A 16,641-nucleotide genomic window follows, 5' to 3' on the forward strand; every position below is an offset into this window, starting at 1 on the left:
CCGACGGCGGCCACTGCTGGAGAATATGAAAGGGAGGGTAAAACAGAGCAGGAATGGGAGGGGAAGCGTCATAAAAGATTAACCCTTTCATCCCCCTTTCCTCTTAAAGCCGAGGATTTGATGTGCCTTTTTTATTGCAAATATAACCTAATATAAAGTAAAAATAGACATTTGTAGAAAAAATGATAAATGATTTCTTTTAAAATAAAATTTTACTGTCCCTCGTTGATGGAGAAAAATGTTTTTATTACCCCCCGGATTCATAGGTGTTTTAGGTTTAAGAGCTCTAGTTGCCCTGACTCTTACGTGCATGTATACAGGTCAATATTCACCTCACTGACATTGAGTGCAGGCCCAGCAAGTTAGTGTTATTAAGCAGAGTGCCCAAGTGTGTGTGTGTGTGTTGTGTGTGTGTGTGTGTGTGTGTGTGTGTGTGTGTGTGTGTGTGTGTGTGTGCATCAGAGTGGACGTGTATTGATGGAGGGTTTGCCCACATTTAAGCCATTAAAGCAAGTGTGATGTTGAATTATTGATAATAGCTAATGAAAAGGATCAGTTCGGGATAAACTACAGGCTTAACCAAGGCCCCGAGGGCTAACGCACACACTCAAGCACACACACACACACACACATGCATGCATGCACAGAAAGAGAGAGACAGAGAGACAGAGAGAACAAAACCTATTCAGTTCCCCACACACTTCATCAATTTCAGGGTTTCCTGAGAAAAGTTTGAAAGTGGTTTTGGCTCTGTCTGCATCTCACTCGTCGCCGTTTGGTTCGCTCTGCTGTATTTTAGCTGTCAGTTTCGAGCAACCAGGGTCACAACGGTGGGAGAAAGCTGCCGTTCGCTTCCAGTCCTCCGTAAGCGACAGAGAGGGTTTTTGAGGCTGAGACAGCTTTTTGAGAGAATAAGGGACGGGGATTCAATTTTGGGGGGGAAGGGGATAGAGAATGAGGGTGGACTTCATGCGGGAGGCGGGGGTTTACTCGGCGCCAGCCCCTCTGAAGCGCTCAGCATCCGTCTGCTTATGGGGTGGCGGATGTGTCTGGAAGTATCCATGACAACACTGCTGAATGCCAGGGACATACCGCGGCAATATCCAAGTGGAGTTTGTGTGTAATTTGTCTCGGTGCATATGTGGATCCATTAAGATCCACGTGGTGACATTAATATTCACATAGTTGGTCTGGAAAGCTACTTCACTTGGATGTTAGACAGGTTTATATCACTAGTAGCATTCTGCCTGCTGGGACTTCTCCATCCTGCATCTGTTCTCTCTTACAAGTGATTAGAAGTCAGTTTCTGTCAGGGAAACACCTCCTCACTAATGGTTCAGTAGAGAACAAATGTATGCTTGTTCTGTACATTATTTCATCTCATAGGCACAGAGAGGCGTGCACTGACATTGCCTGAGGTCAGGCAGAAGAGGTCAGGATCCAGATAGAATCGAAATATTTACAACAACATCAATCATATTCTCAGCCGTTGCGCAAATCAAGATGTGTTTTAATAATCCCAACTGGGACGGCCTAGATTCCCACTCAGAAAGTACCCACATAATGATGCTCTGATGAGTTCCTGTGACTGCATGGGCAGTGTGTCAGAGGGAGAGAGAGATGTGCTCTAACTGTCATGGCTTATCTGCCACATACACATATATTCGGACATACTGTACACATGCATGCGGATCCTGTGGGAGTGTATTTTTAACCCTCACTGCCTGCACATTTGCTGTGGGGTTAAAGGCCTGAATGGGGGAAAGAGTAAATAATTCACAATAGCTGAAACTCTTTCGATGTAACCTCAGTATGAACGGGGGGGAAGGAGCAGAGACACACATAGTGGCACACAATAATCCAGCCTGACTTTATACTTTGATTTTACTGCATGAAACAAGTAGGTCGCCCAATAACTGCAGGACTCATAATCCAATAAGGTCTGATGCAGGAAAATGTAAATCTGTTTGTTTGCAATATGCATGTTTAATACCTCACTAAGCTTTATGTCTTTTTTTCCAGGTTGACTGGAGACCTTGAAGATGATGACCCAACAACCAATGATCCAATGACTGAAGCCTACAGAGCGAGAACATCAAAAATATGCAGCTGATCTGATAGGTGACTCCTTTCGAGCACTTTCTTGTTAAATCTGAGCTTTATTGTGTAAATTTTAGCCGTGGATCGGGAGGCTGGCCGTGCATCTTCTTCAGAAAGGTGTACATGAGGCATGTTGACATGGTTTCTGTCAGAGGAGACACAGAGAGAAATGCTGTGCTAATGAAATCCTCTGACCCACATCTTTTATCGCGATCCATTTCTCTAAAGGCACAGATGGGGCATTTATACAGGTAAACCATGACTAGTCCCTCAAGTGAAAGATGTTTTTTTCTTTTTAGAAGGAAGGAGAACATCCATAATTTACCATGCTGGGGTTGCTAGACACTTAGGAGGTAATGCAGTGCTTCAAGCATACAAAACATAGAGCCTCCTCAGTGCTGGGGAGGCCATTGTTGTGTGTTTTGAACATGTCAGTTTCCATCCATGCTGACAGATGAAAAGGAATATGTCTCCCATAAGATTCAGGAGCAAAAGCAGAGCTACAGAAGCTTAAAAAAACAAAAGAGGAAGAGAGACCGGTGTGGTGGTGAGTGTGTGTCAGTCACACACTTTGGTATTCATGTCTGTGCATTTGTGTACATGCTGATTTCCCAAGACTGCTGCGCTCTACATATACAGTAGTAGACGATCCCAATTGGTAGCACACGCATAGTACGTATACATGGTGCTTCTCATTTCTCCTCCACTTGGCCAGAATAACTACCAGAGCATCAGTTATTTCCACCTGGAGAGTGGAGCCTGTCTCTGCTGGGAATAGTTAGCAGGCGCCATGCGCTGTCCTGTTATCAGAGTCGGGGCATCACCCAGCAACACTTTTTTCCTTTAGCAAGTTCCTGAGGGACGTTTTGACATGGCTACTTTTTTTTTTGTGCATGAGGAGAGACTGCCCCAAAATATGTCTGTATTTTTCCACATAAAAGCACATTGTGATGTAGAGCATGACAAGTACAGTGTCCGTGTTTGCAGATGCGGTCTGAGGGGAAATCTGAGCGACAGAATTCACACAGGAAAAACAAATATGGGAATAGATTGTTTTCTTAAGAGTATAATCCCACAAGTGCGGTTGTTTAGTGTGCGTGTGTCTGTGCATGTTTTGTAATTAATTGTTATTTTAATTAAATTACATTTATCCTCCTGCATTCAAGATTTAATCTGCAGAGTGATCCAGATAATAGCACAGGAACACAGATTGGCATATTAACAACAATAATAATTAACATCCAATTAAATGAATCTGTCCTTCCGTTTACACCTGTTGTTAATAGGTTTTGCAGCACTCAGTGGCGCCGGGCTTCTCACAAAGCTCTGGTAGCAGGAGCGTGCATGTAGAGTGTGCAGACTAGACGGGTCGGCAGAGAAGTGCCCAAAGTGAATAATACGGTAGATTACATTAGATACTCTATCTCTGATCTGTGGTGGCAGCAGAAGAGATAAGGACCTTGGAAGATGATTAGCTTCCACGCACAGTCAGGCAGACGGGCCGGGCAGATCTAGGGTGTTTTGAGTTGCCGGAACAATGATCTTGAATGATCAGAACTCACTTCTGCTCAACTGTTCAACTCTGAACGGCTGTCTACCCCCCCCCACCCCCCCCCCCCCCCCCCCCCCCCACCCTCCCTCAATGATGGGGGAATATGAATGCAATAACTTGGAAGATAATCTGGCATAATTTGCCCTACAGGAACCACGTGTAAGGAAGTCAGGGAGATCTAATAGATGTAGCTCTGTTGTGTGATGCAGACAATGATGCCATACACTGAATTTCCTGACTGTCTCAGATGACTCCAGCTGTTCTGTACATCCGAAATGTTCATACCGGGCTCCAGGGTGGCTCCTGTGTCAACAGCTCCATAGTTTTGAGGAAATGTTACACCATAATGTCTTTCTAGAGGAAGGGAGTGTCCACTTTGGAAAAGAGAAGGAAACTGGAGGTGCAGTTAACTCAGGGCAACCAGGGTGTAAAGGGGATCCGAGGCGTTTCCCAGACCAGTCAGTCTCCAAGCCTCTTGTATGGGCGAATAATAAGCAGTTGTAACCCTGAGACACTCCCAGGTCTGTGTCCTTAGCCACAAAACCCTTCACCCTGCATCTTATCGAGTTCTAAGGATCTCACGTAAGACAATACATGTGAGAAGTGCAGAGAAGGAACAATGGGAGGAAAGCATACCGTGATGTGAAGTGGACTAATGTCAGACAGTGTTGTCGAGGCCACTGTCACTTCCAAGTACGCTCAAAAGTTCTCCTTCACTTATGAAATGCAGTGCAATCGTACAATTGCTGTGCTGTTCTTCATGTTTCCACGGCAACAAAGATGAAACATTCATTTATGTATCTGTTTTCACTTCTGGAACATAAAGTGTGAATTCTTTCATTCATTTGCAAATTTCTTTTATTTACAGGTGGAAAGAAAAGACGGGTCAAGAAGTTCAAGAATCTCTTGGAGGTTCACGTCCTGCACCATCTGGACTCCTCTGTGTAACGTTACGACGCGACCTTGAACTACAGGATTGTGTCCATGCATTTATTTTACTTGCAGAATTGATGATAATGGGAAGTTTCCACAAATTGATGATGCAATTGGTTGAAATGGGATTTTTGTATGCAAAATAAAGTTTTCCTATTTGAAGTGATCTTTCAGTTTCTTCTTTTCCATGTACTGATTTTCTACTCCAGTAAGAACAGTATAGGGTGTTTGACATAATTGGGTCCTATTTGGTTCTAAAAAGAGCGTGCATACTGATAAAGGCTGGCCCATCAAAGTGCAGTGCAACCTGATCAAAATGCTTCGCCTGACAAAGTTGTACTTTATTCAGCGAGGGAATGTGGGGAAACAGGTTTCAGGCAGCATTAAAAAGCCTTCCCTTCTTCTTCTCCTCCAAGTGCTGTCAAATGAAATGAAGCCCTTTGTTCGCAGTGTAAAACTATTTAAAACCCAGAATGATTCAATCCGTTTCCGCCCCTACTTGTTTTTAAGTTTCCCTTTTTTTCTGTTTTTTCTGTTTTCTGTTCCCTGTCAAATTTATTCCTGAGATTAAGGCTCCAGGCATTACATCAATAAAATATAAGACAGCGTCTTCCTTATTGGAATAAGCGCTTGTTTCTCTTTGTTTTCCTTACTGTCCATTCATCTTTACATGCCTCTCCATTTTCCTCTTCCCTTCCAAGTCATATTAATTCTCTCTGACTATTTTACTCATCTTCATTTCCTTTAAGGGCATCACTCTTCCTGTCATTCTTTCCCCTGTCCCCCCTCATTTCTCTCACCCCGTGATCATTCCCTCCTCACCTTTTTCACTCTCTCTCCCTCTCTTTCTCTCTCTCACGTGCACAATGGCTCCCTCCCCCTCTCAGATGTCAGATCACAGTCTAGTCTTCCGCTTGCTCTGTCATCACATTTTTCACACAGGCCCATCCCATAACTGGGCCTGTGTCATCATATCATATCACATCATATCATGTAGAATATCTGATCACCGTAAGAGATGAAAGATGGCCTCCGCCGCCTCCCCTCTCCACCGAGATACACATGTAGACAAACCACACAGCCCAAAACACCCTCATCTGTGGTCATATGGGACAGGCATCCACGCTGACGGCCGCGCTTGTGCACATTTTTACACCTCGTGTTTGCACCAAGTTGGGGAAGAGATTGTTATAGTGTGACAGGTGAGATGGTGTGTATTCCAGCATTGTCCAATGATGTTTGTATCAACTGCTAGAGGCTTTTTTTTTGATGAGACAAAGGATGCCCTGGAGCCAGCAGTGTCACATCTACAGGTAACTAGCAAAATACGAGACGCATCAACAAACACATGCCTCTGGAGTGCTCTCCTGGCATCAATTTGAAGGATGGAACACAAAATCTTCAGGTTTTTTGTGCAGCCCACAGGAAAAATGTTTGGTGACACGGAGCAAGATGAGGAAACACAACACCATGTGACTGTGATGCTCATGATCTTGGCTAACAAACGTCACATTTCGTCTCTAAATAGATCTTGTGGGAATTTGTCTTGCAAACTGTGACATTTGTGCAAAAATCTTATCACAACCTGCAAATTACACAATGACAATGAACTTGAGTTTATTTTTTTGTGGCCACGTTTGTGACTTTAATCAGGTGTTTTCAACAGCTGCTACCTTATTTGCCTGCAGGAGTTGTTGTTGACATTGTAGTTTATGGTGGCACAGACAGCCATCTAAATCTAAAAGAACTTTATACGTGACAAGTAACATGTTGCTTTTGTTGTGTGGATACAATCTTTCTTATAAAAGTCTGCATTCAGGTAGACAGATTGCTCACTCATGCAGTCTCCTCTCCTCCAAATGAGTGTTAGTCCTCCACACAGCAGACTGGGGCTCAAACCCTGCTTCATTCCCTCCATTGTCTGACATTGATTCTTCTCTCTACTGTTTGCATTGATAAAGACTAAAATGCTACACTTTGTCAATTCTACTTGGTTTATTATATTGGAATTCTAGGTGTTTAAATTGTTATAAAATAGCCAATGTTATTATTACACAGGTTTATGGTGAGGTGAGGGTTTGAGCACACACAGAAAGTCTATATGCATTGATTCGTTAAACAACTTTCAAAAAGCTTCATTAGCAAAATTGCGGAAAAGAAAAATCTGATTCAGTCCACAAAATGATCCATCTAAAATTTGTTTACCCTGAGTTACAAGCCAACACACTGCAGAGAACTGTGTTCACACATTTGTTACATGCAGCCAATGGCCTAACCTGTGTTCAGCCTATCTAAATGCATGAATCCCTCTTTGAAACAGGCATTTTTCTCCATCCTTGCTGAATTGCGTTGCTCAATTTTGCGCAGTAGTGAAGCAGTGAAATAGTGAACAATCACTGTCCCCCAATAAAAGCATAGGGATAGAAGGGATAAAAGCTACAGTAGCATAGCTATTATTATTATTTATAGTTATCATTGATTTTATTAAGCTTTGAAGATCCTGAAAAAAAGTCTTTAGTTCCTAAAAGGATTGGGTACATTTACGTTTGCTTTAGGTAACTGTCTTCCTCTGACATCTCATCTGACCCCATTCATTGGAAGGTTTCCTGTGGTTGGAGCAGACAGCAGGTTGCAGCATCTCCTCTCCAGTAAAATAAAAGAAAGATCCCTCTGCTCCATTATACGCTCATCAGACTTGCAAAAAAAAAAACTGTTCTTGAGTTCCAGTGGTCACCAGCAAACATCCTGAACTTTTCTGACCCTCCTAGATTAGGAGCTTTCAATCTTCCTTAAAAGAGAAGGCTGTAATCCAGCAAGAGCTATTAGCATATCGCAGAGAGCCGGGAGTTGTTGTTGTTATTCGTTTCAATAGCATCTTTTCTTTTTTTGTCTGAATTTCTACATGTTCTTGTTGGAGACATTGTAAACCATTTCATACTGTCCCAGCCACGGTCATTAAGTCGGACATCTGTTATGTTTTTTACTGACATCTGCCGCAAGATGAAGATTGCTGACTTGAAGAAAACAAGATTAGTGCCTCGGTCCTATTGAGTACGTGTAGAGTGCCTGCTGATGGATGGCACAGCTATAATTATCAAGAGCTAAACTTCAATCTTGGCCACAACTTTTGACCCAGTTATTAGCTTTTAGAATATCAAACCAGAAATCTTCTCTTTTATGATTATTAATTGTTTGTATTGTGATGAATAAAGTTGAGAGGATTTCAGGTTTGATTCCTTATGGTCTTTCTTAGCATTTTTATTGTCCTTCATCCAGTCCAGGTATCCAAGTAGATCCACATGTCTTCACACAGTTGAAAAGTCCACAGTAGCCTAGTTGGAGATGGTAAGTTGAGCTGGTTAAATAAACTGGTGACCAGTCTAATATGTGTTTCCAAATAATCTTAAAAATTGTCAAATACTTGACCAAAACCTCATGTTATGTATAAAAGTGTATTGGCCATTAGTACAATAGGGGAATCTTTTCGTATTAATGCCATAAGGTAAGATCTTGTTGGACTTTAGAGCTCTTTGATGTCACAAATCTAGCAGGAAGTGGAAAAACTAATCCTTGAATGTACCACTAATGCAGCTTTAAGGGAACTTTCAACACAAAGTCCTTGTTTTGGCTCAATAACATGACCTTGGTACCTGCTGGTGAGGGGAAAATAGGGAATAAAACTTCTAAACTCCATTATGTGCTAGAACTTTGTTGCTCCTTTCTTTGTCTCCCTCCCCTCTTCCTCTGCTAGACGCCACAGTATTTCACTTTTATCTACAGATAGCAGGACTTTGTGTTATCTTATTTTGTTGGGGAGAAGGTTCGCAAGTGCTGTGCACCTCACGATCGCAACAGACGACAAGATACAGAGTCCAAGTCTGGAAACTTCACAGTGAGAAAAATTAGTTTTACTGAGAGCCTCTTTGTTTTGTGTTTAAGACCGGTTCTTCTTTCACATCTTGGAATGAAAGAGGCTTTTGGGTACATCTCATGGCTGAAAATGCTGATGGACAGATAGATAGATGAATATTTTGTCATTGTAATGATTTGTTATATTATTTATGTAGCAATAAGGGCCAGAAGGTCACCAGGTTCGACCGGCAGTTATAGTGGCTCAGGACTGAACCTCCACCCGGCCATCAAATTTAGTTGTACAATTGATGCATAATGGCAATTACATCTCCTCTTTTTCCTTTGATTGGCTGGTTGTTCCCGTGGCCCCAAACTAAACTCGGACGTAAGGAAAATATTGGCTCACCAAATATGACTTTAAGTGCAATTTCTGTGATGAGAACGTCCCGAAAAAAGAGATACTCTCTGGCAAATATTCCCAGGAAATGTGGAGTAGTTCCTTGGGTTCAAAGGGGCCTATTGAATCATTATCACTCACACCCTCCGGTGACATGTTGTGGCCGCCTTCTAGCAGCCGGAGGTGGATCAAAACTGCGACTGCAACATGTTGCGTGAATGCACATTTGGTTTCTTGTGCAAGGATGCGGTAGTGCGCAAAGGCTTAACTTTGTGTTGTGTTACGACAGATTGATTCTGAAGTGTGGAATCTCAACGGAGTGCTGGGCTACCCCGGGAGGCAGCAGACCACACGGACACAGCCACATCTGACTTTCTTCCTCCTATTTTTCTTCATTCTACCACATCTGTTATCTCTCACTGCTCACCTCATACCGCTTTCAATCTAACCCCTTTAACTCTCAGAAACATGTATGTCCCCCTACCTCTCTGATGGGTCTATTGATATGTAACATTGATATTTATTGCGGTCTAAAATGAGTGTTGCAGGTGGTGGCTGAACATTCTGATGTGGGTCAATAAGTGACAGACATGCTAGGTTATTTGCTTTGAGGGAATTCACAGCTGCTCTGGGTTATACCACTGAGATATAGCCTGTGTCAAACTCTTATCAATAGAAAGTGTGTGTGTGTGTGTGTGTGTGTGTGTGTGTGTGTGTGTGCGTGTGTGTGTGTTGAGGGGCAATGCCTGAAATGGAAAGGTCTCAGGGAACATTGGAGATTTTCAATATTCCACCATATTGGCGCTTTCCACAATCTATTCACTCACCAATCACTTACTGTCCACCCCCATGTGGATTTTCAGGTTCTATATCCAGAAGGGAATAAAGAAATAAATAACTTCTGTTACACATCCATATGTGGTCCCTCTGCCCTTATATATTGGTGGCACCCTGACAACTATATTACTTAGAAAAAGATGTAATTTTGTAGCTTCTAAAGGCCTCATGGCTTCCAAATGACAATCAAATATTTTCTAAAAGGTAATATCTGTCTGTGCTAACCTTCACCTTGCATTGAATATTGACAACATATCACCCACATAAAAAAAAAAAAAAAAATCCCCAGAAAAGAACTCCCCTGGATAAATACCCGGGAGAGCCCTGTTATCTCCCACTGAGTCGATTCAATATGCCTGAGCAAGCTTCAGATTTGGATCCTAGATTTGCACTTTGTAGCATTTTCAACCTGCTCACTGTCACAAGGATGAGGGTAACAAAACAGAAGTAGTGTTCCCCTCTGCTCCGCCATTAGTGATGTCGCGTCACCCACTCCTGGGGCTCCGGCTTTGTTTTCCCATCATGCCCGCGATGCCTGCCGGTTGGTTTAAACAAGCGGTATTCTTCTTCAGCCTTTCAATTATACCATGCCCCGCAGCAGCACCCTACACCCTGCACACACGCGACGAGACACCAGCTACGAGAGTAGGAGGAATTGATTTGATTTTGGCATTTAATGGCTGTTTTGGCATTCCTGCATATTGATATTGCCATTGTTTTATTATAATTTTGTTTTTTAACTCTTGCTGCTGCATATCTTTTGTGTTAAGGACCCAGACAGGCGGAAATGGGAAAAATGTAGACATGGAATATGGAAGGAGGAGGTTGAAGCTATTTAACATTACCTGTCAGACAGTAAAGAAACATGCTTAACATTAAATATCGATATCAAGATTTTTTAGTTGTAGTTTTCAGTACTATTGATAGCAACTATTTCTATAGACCAAAAGTCACCAAAACAATTTCTCTTCAGTCCATCTCGTCCGTCTCCATGTGCCACGGCAGATCGACACGGGTCAAGGTCTCGTATTGAACGGGTGACAGGGTCTGAAATCCTGAAACCACAATAGCGGGCTGTCTAGACAAGGCCCCACAGTTGTGACCTCAGTTACACCCTGTCCCCCCAGGGACCTATAATACCTTTGTTTCCATGTGGATAAATTCTACTTCCTGTGTTGGTAGCCATGCAGCAAACACCGCGACGTCTAAAGTTTGAAACTCAGACTGCAGGCGTGTGCTCTGAAAAGGACTCGGCGTGCTGAGCACCCTTCGTTGTAAAAGAAAATAAATAAAAAATATATGAGTTTGTATTGATGTCAGAAGTAATGTCGGAAAACTGATATTTCTGGGTGAAAAAAAAAGGTTTTTCAGTGGTTTTGCCTTTTTAAAATGAATACGCTTTCCTCGGCGTCTGGTGTTTTGACTACGGGTTCTTGGTTTCCTCAGACACATGTCTGGATCCAGGATTTGGGGGGTGGGGGTGGGTTGAGGCGGGCGGCCTGGTGATTTGGGCATGAATTATCATCAAGTCACACAACATAAATTAGCATATAGTCCAAGACAAGAGTACACTTTATTTTTAGTGGCCCACAAGGGAGCACGGTCTGCTGGTCTGAGTGTCTGCTTTAGCGTGTAACCTGCTCATGGCTAGGATATATGCTAATTAGCAACTGTTTGCACATACGTGTGTGTAGTCTTCCATCACGGCTCACTTGCATTGCCATCATTTACTAGCTTGATTGGCGGGATTTAAATAGTTGGGCTTTCTTAGAATTAAAAATAAATTAAAGCAAACGATTAAAGGTGTTATGTTACAACAGTGCCACAAAATTTATCTGAGCTTAACATTCTGTCGCACAATCGGTGCCTCTCTGGTGTTAACTACGCAGTCTCTATTACACTTAATACACAAAAACTAATTTTTTTATGAAGCTAAAAATGTCATAAAAATGTCTTCCATCAAAGATATGAACCCTGTTTTTTTTAACCTTGTCCTCCATTTTGAGAATGTCTTCTTTCAGAATGCAGCAACGATGCAAAAGGAAAAAAAAAAAACGGCGAGGCGGTCGTGCTGCGATTGTTTTACCGGACCTGTAGAGATGTTGTCCTCCATATTCCATTTTCTAACTGCCCACAGAGAGCCACGAGATGCCTGAGACATTCACAATTACAGTTTGTATTTATAGGCAGCAGAAAACAGACCTGGGTCATTACATGTGTGCGGATGTGTGGGTGCGTGGACGAGTGTTTGGAAGTCATGCTACCTAAAATTGAGGCCTCGCACCCGGTGACTCACCTTTAATTCTGGACGAGGTGACCTGGCGAGCTGACGTCACCTGTCCTGACACACACCGTGAGCTATGGCTCCGTGTGACCTCACCCCGATACGGGTTTGAGAGAGAAGTTCCACAGACCGCCATCTCGGAGTTTAATTTTTCTTCTCTTTATGAGCTGACTGAATATGTGGCTCTGACTCTGGAGAAAACAAAGGCTGAGATCACGGCCATTCGTCGCCATGCGTGAGAATCATCTTTTGTGACTTTCCCCCTGCTCGTGTACACATGTACAATCACAAGGCTGCAGACTTCAGGTCTCTCGTGTTGGAGTATTTCAATTTAAAGGCCTGTAACTCTTGCAGCTGCCTGCTTGAATGGGGAGGGGTTCCTAAGGCGGCAGGGCGAGAAGCCCGTGAATGCCTTTCTGATGAGAGATGGGGCATTTTGAAAACTATATTAAATTACCCTGATGAACAATTTAGCCACGATCAGGCTCACCGTGGGGGTGCTCAATGGGGAGGCCCAGAATCTATTCATCCCTACAGCGCCAGGGTCGAAAGGTGCCCCAAGTTCACAGGCTCTGGCTTTTTGTTATGCTAACTCTCTATCCCGAATCAGCTGCCTGCTCCAGACAAGCACTTCCCTGAGAACTTCCAGGGAGTCGTCCTCCCACTTCATCTTAACCCCCCCAAACACAAAACACACAGACAGACAATCACTATTATATTAAAGTTCTGTACCATTCAACATTTTCACATTTTAAACAGTAGAAAATGAATCAAAATGTGGCGTGTTTGGTATCAGTGCCTTCTTTCTTTCTTTTGGATTAAAAAATGAATAAATAAATAAATGGATAAATACAAAATATCTATCTATCTATCTATCTATCTATCTATCTATCTATCTATCTATCTATCTATCTATCTATCTATCTATCTATCTATCTATCTATCTATAGTGTGTGTGTGTGTGTGTGTGTGGTGTGTGTGTGTGTGTGTGTGTGTGCGTGTTTAAACTAAGACCAACATTTAATAAAGTGAAATATATATTTTTTATTTTGACACGGGGAGTTAATTAGCAATACCCCTTAACAATCCTGGTGATAAGACATGTGAAGAGGTCAAAAGGTCAAATGGTGGACAAATACCCTTGACCTAGGGTCAGAGTGTGAACATGCCAATGCTTCATCACATGTCTTTGGCCCGTTAGCGGCAAAACCAAAGATGAAAAAACGATTTTATTTATTTTTTTGCACGAGAACAATAAATCAGCTCACAATATTTGTCGGGTATATCAGAAAATATATGTTTTTATTCAGTGAGGTCATTATCATACTGAATCCATTATGATTTAAAATATAGTCTTATGTGAGAAAATGGATTTGGTGCACTCGCACACTCACGCTCGCACACACAACCTCGTTGTCATTGACGATAACAGACGCTTGCATCAACGGTGGCAGCAACACACAGACCAGAATAACATTAAAACCCTTTAAAAAAACATGCAACATAATTATATACCGCTGTTTAGAAGACACTGATTGCGTGAAGCCAGGGTCCTGAGATGTGGGCGTGCAAAACTGCCCTCGTCTGTCCCTCACTATCGCCGAGCCAAACTCTCAACCAGGAGAAGAGGGGGGGAAAAATCCTCATCAATGCAAATGAGAGCCCAGGACCTGGCGAGCCTCGCTTGAATTGCTTGGAAAAAAAAGAGGAAAAAAACCCAAATCACATGCTTTCACCTCCAAATCTTGTTGTCACATGTGACTGCAGATACTCCATATTAACACAGGATAGTCAGTCATATCCGTGGATTAGTCTACAGTCACTTAAAAAGGCGTCTCCACACTCAGGCTGCCACAAGAGAAAATAAGGACGCTTCTAATTCTGCCAGCATAATTGCCTGATTATAATGAGCTTCTCTCTCTCCGTTTCTCTCTCTCTCCCCCCTCCAGCTCTGCCTTTATTTCTCAGTTTTACTGTATGCACACACACACACACCACACACACATATGCAGTCGCCTAATTCTGATATAAATCAGTTTCCAATTGAAAAGGGAAATAAATCAGCATCTATATTTCCTGGTGCAGCGGTGACGCTCTGCAGTCTTCTGTGAAACGGTGCGACTTGAGCTGCTGACAAAGCTGAGCTGTGGAGAAATGGAAATATTCTCTAAAACAACTAAATAGGGACACATGAGTCAAGATGAGACCCAACACAAAATGGGGACATTTCCTCAGGATTTATTGTCTGTTAGATGAGGAGCATGAGGAGCTCTGGCCTGTGTTGTTCATTTCTGACCGTCCTTTGTGTGCGAGGGTTCGAACCCTCCAACGTGGCTAAACTGAGCCAAATAACCTGATTCACATTAGGGCCGTAATTATATCACGTTGTATTTCTGAGCTGAATAATTGAAAACAACAGTTTCAGATCTCAGGTGTTTTATTCTGGTGCAGCTTGAAACCCCCCCCCCCCCCCCTTTTTTTTTAATAACATGAGAAAATCAGCACAATAAATAAGAGGAAGAAGACACAAAATTCTGATTTGTTACAGAGGAACCTCACGCGACCGCTGGCGAGCCGACACCACCGACAAAATACAAAATGAGAATATGTCCTGAGAATTTCCAAACAAATTCAGGAAATACTGACCAAATGTGTGTTTGATCCAAAAATTAAATTCCCCACGAACCCAAATTTAAAAGACTAATTGCAGTAATAGCCTTATAGTAACGTCATCTTTTATTCACACGCACACATTTCCTTTGTGGAGAAGACAGACGGAAAGGCTTCAGTATTTATAAAACATGAAAAGATCACCCTCACACTCAGTTATTATCATTGAGATAATATATGAATTATTACAAACATGAATATATTACACACACGTTGTTCAAACAGGAGAGCGACAGAAATTATGGCAGCACATATTTAGTGTTTCTATGACCCAAAGTTTTAGAGCCGGTGGAATTGTGTATGCAGCGCGTGCAGGCTATAGGATACATACAGGATCTGCTCAATCATCCCCATGAAGCTTTGTGACCCCAGCAGGAGCTAAATGAGCACCCCTCTCATGAATGCTGGTGGTTAATTAGCATTCCTTATGGAAAACGTGCCGGGGAGGAGCCTCAGCACAGCCAGGATTTTAAATGTATGTGATCAAGTGTGTATGACTGCCAGTAATTATAATAGCTGTGTTTTTTTCTCCCCTCCTACACAAAACAGGGAGGCAATTTGACGCGCTTATATGCGAATCAGGGAAATGAGAGTGATGTGGCGAGCGGAAGGCCTCGTTACCAAAAGCAGAGTATCTGAGAATTGGATCTAACGTCAACAGTGTTTTTAGATTGGCATTTCCGTTGAGCATTTAAAGTCTGTGCATTATCAGCTGATCTGAACACTGAAATAAATTAATTCTGAGGGGGGGGGGGGCACCTTTAGTCTGTTATTGCTGCTTCATCAAATCACAGGGGGGCAAATTACACAACACAGAAGAAGAAGAATGCATCAATTCTTGATTTAGTGGCTCCTCAATCAACGTGGTGATAAATAAATTGATGAAACACAGCTGAGAAGTTTCCATCTGGAGCTTTTCATCACGACATTTGCAAAACCTGCACGAAAGCCGGATTTTACACCGTTGATGTCTCTACTGTAGCTCTGCGGTTAACCAAATGTGTGCTCTGAGAATACCACATGACTCTAGGAAAGAAAAAAAGGACGTCGGCAAATAAATTATTCAGTAGTATTTGCATTTGCATCATAATTTGCATTCTCATAGATTACAGAGACTCGGGAAGGAGGCGCTGCACCAAAGAGAATTACATTCCGAACCAATTTCAGTCTTCCTGGTGAGGAACTGACATGGAGTTTTTGTTCTGTGTTTCTTCCGCTGCTTCGAGGTATGCTGCTGAGATCACTGACACACATTTCAAACCATAGTCTGATTAATAAAAGAAGGAAACTACAGTATGTACTGTAAAAAGTGCTGCAACAGTCACACACAAAAAAAGAACCGCATATTAAAAATGAATCCTGACAATGAACAATGAGTCTACTTGACTGACGAGGCTGGGGATTTTTTTTTAACTGTAATATTCTCATCTTCTTTATTTATGCTGTTCCCCGGCTTCCGAACTGAAACTCAAAGGAACCAGTAGGCTCAGAGTGGTTGTCAATGAGAAGGAGTGTGAAACTATCTCAGCACATTGAAGACGCCGGCTATTAGGTTTCATCTAAAAATAACAAGCCTGACCAAAAAGAACAGACAACACTGAATGTAAAAGAAAAAAAGGCTCCAGAGAGGACAGAATTCAAACAGCAGCACCAATCGTGCAGAAGCATGTACAGTAGACTCCCTTTACTTATAAATAATGAGAAATACGTTAGAAATGAATGGAATAACCCAGATATGCACATTAAACACTGCTTCTCTCTACAGCCACTTTTGTGGAACAACATCCCTGTTTTAAAATCGTAAAGATTACAAGTCTTGCTGGCATTTTTAGTCTCTAGTGTGAATTACGGCATCATTTCCACTTAATTGCATTCATTGCTGACATCGTCATTATTAAACAGTGATCTTTAGGGGGATAGGTCTGAGGCCTGCAGGGCAAAATGGTAATTAAAACAAAATGTAAATGAGGTAGTGTAGGCGCAGTGCCATACAGTGTGTGCATGTCTACATCAGCG

At 42.3% G+C, this 16,641-nt stretch overlaps 1 long non-coding RNA gene across 1 annotated transcript in view; it reads left to right on the forward strand.

The window, feature by feature from the left end:
- The window catches only part of LOC130525247 (uncharacterized), a 29,175-nt gene extending 24,428 nt beyond the window's left edge, over positions 1–4,747 (forward strand). Inside the window, exons 3-4 of the long non-coding RNA XR_008950440.1 lie at positions 2,023–2,121; positions 4,521–4,747. This is a non-coding gene — a long non-coding RNA (uncharacterized LOC130525247). The remainder of the gene's footprint in view (positions 1–2,022; positions 2,122–4,520) is intronic.
- The last annotated feature ends 11,894 nt before the right edge of the window (positions 4,748–16,641 follow it).

This window comes from Takifugu flavidus, chromosome 5 (genome assembly GCF_003711565.1).
Source record: "Takifugu flavidus isolate HTHZ2018 chromosome 5, ASM371156v2, whole genome shotgun sequence".
In the NCBI taxonomy this organism is placed as follows: Eukaryota; Metazoa; Chordata; class Actinopteri; order Tetraodontiformes; family Tetraodontidae; genus Takifugu; species Takifugu flavidus.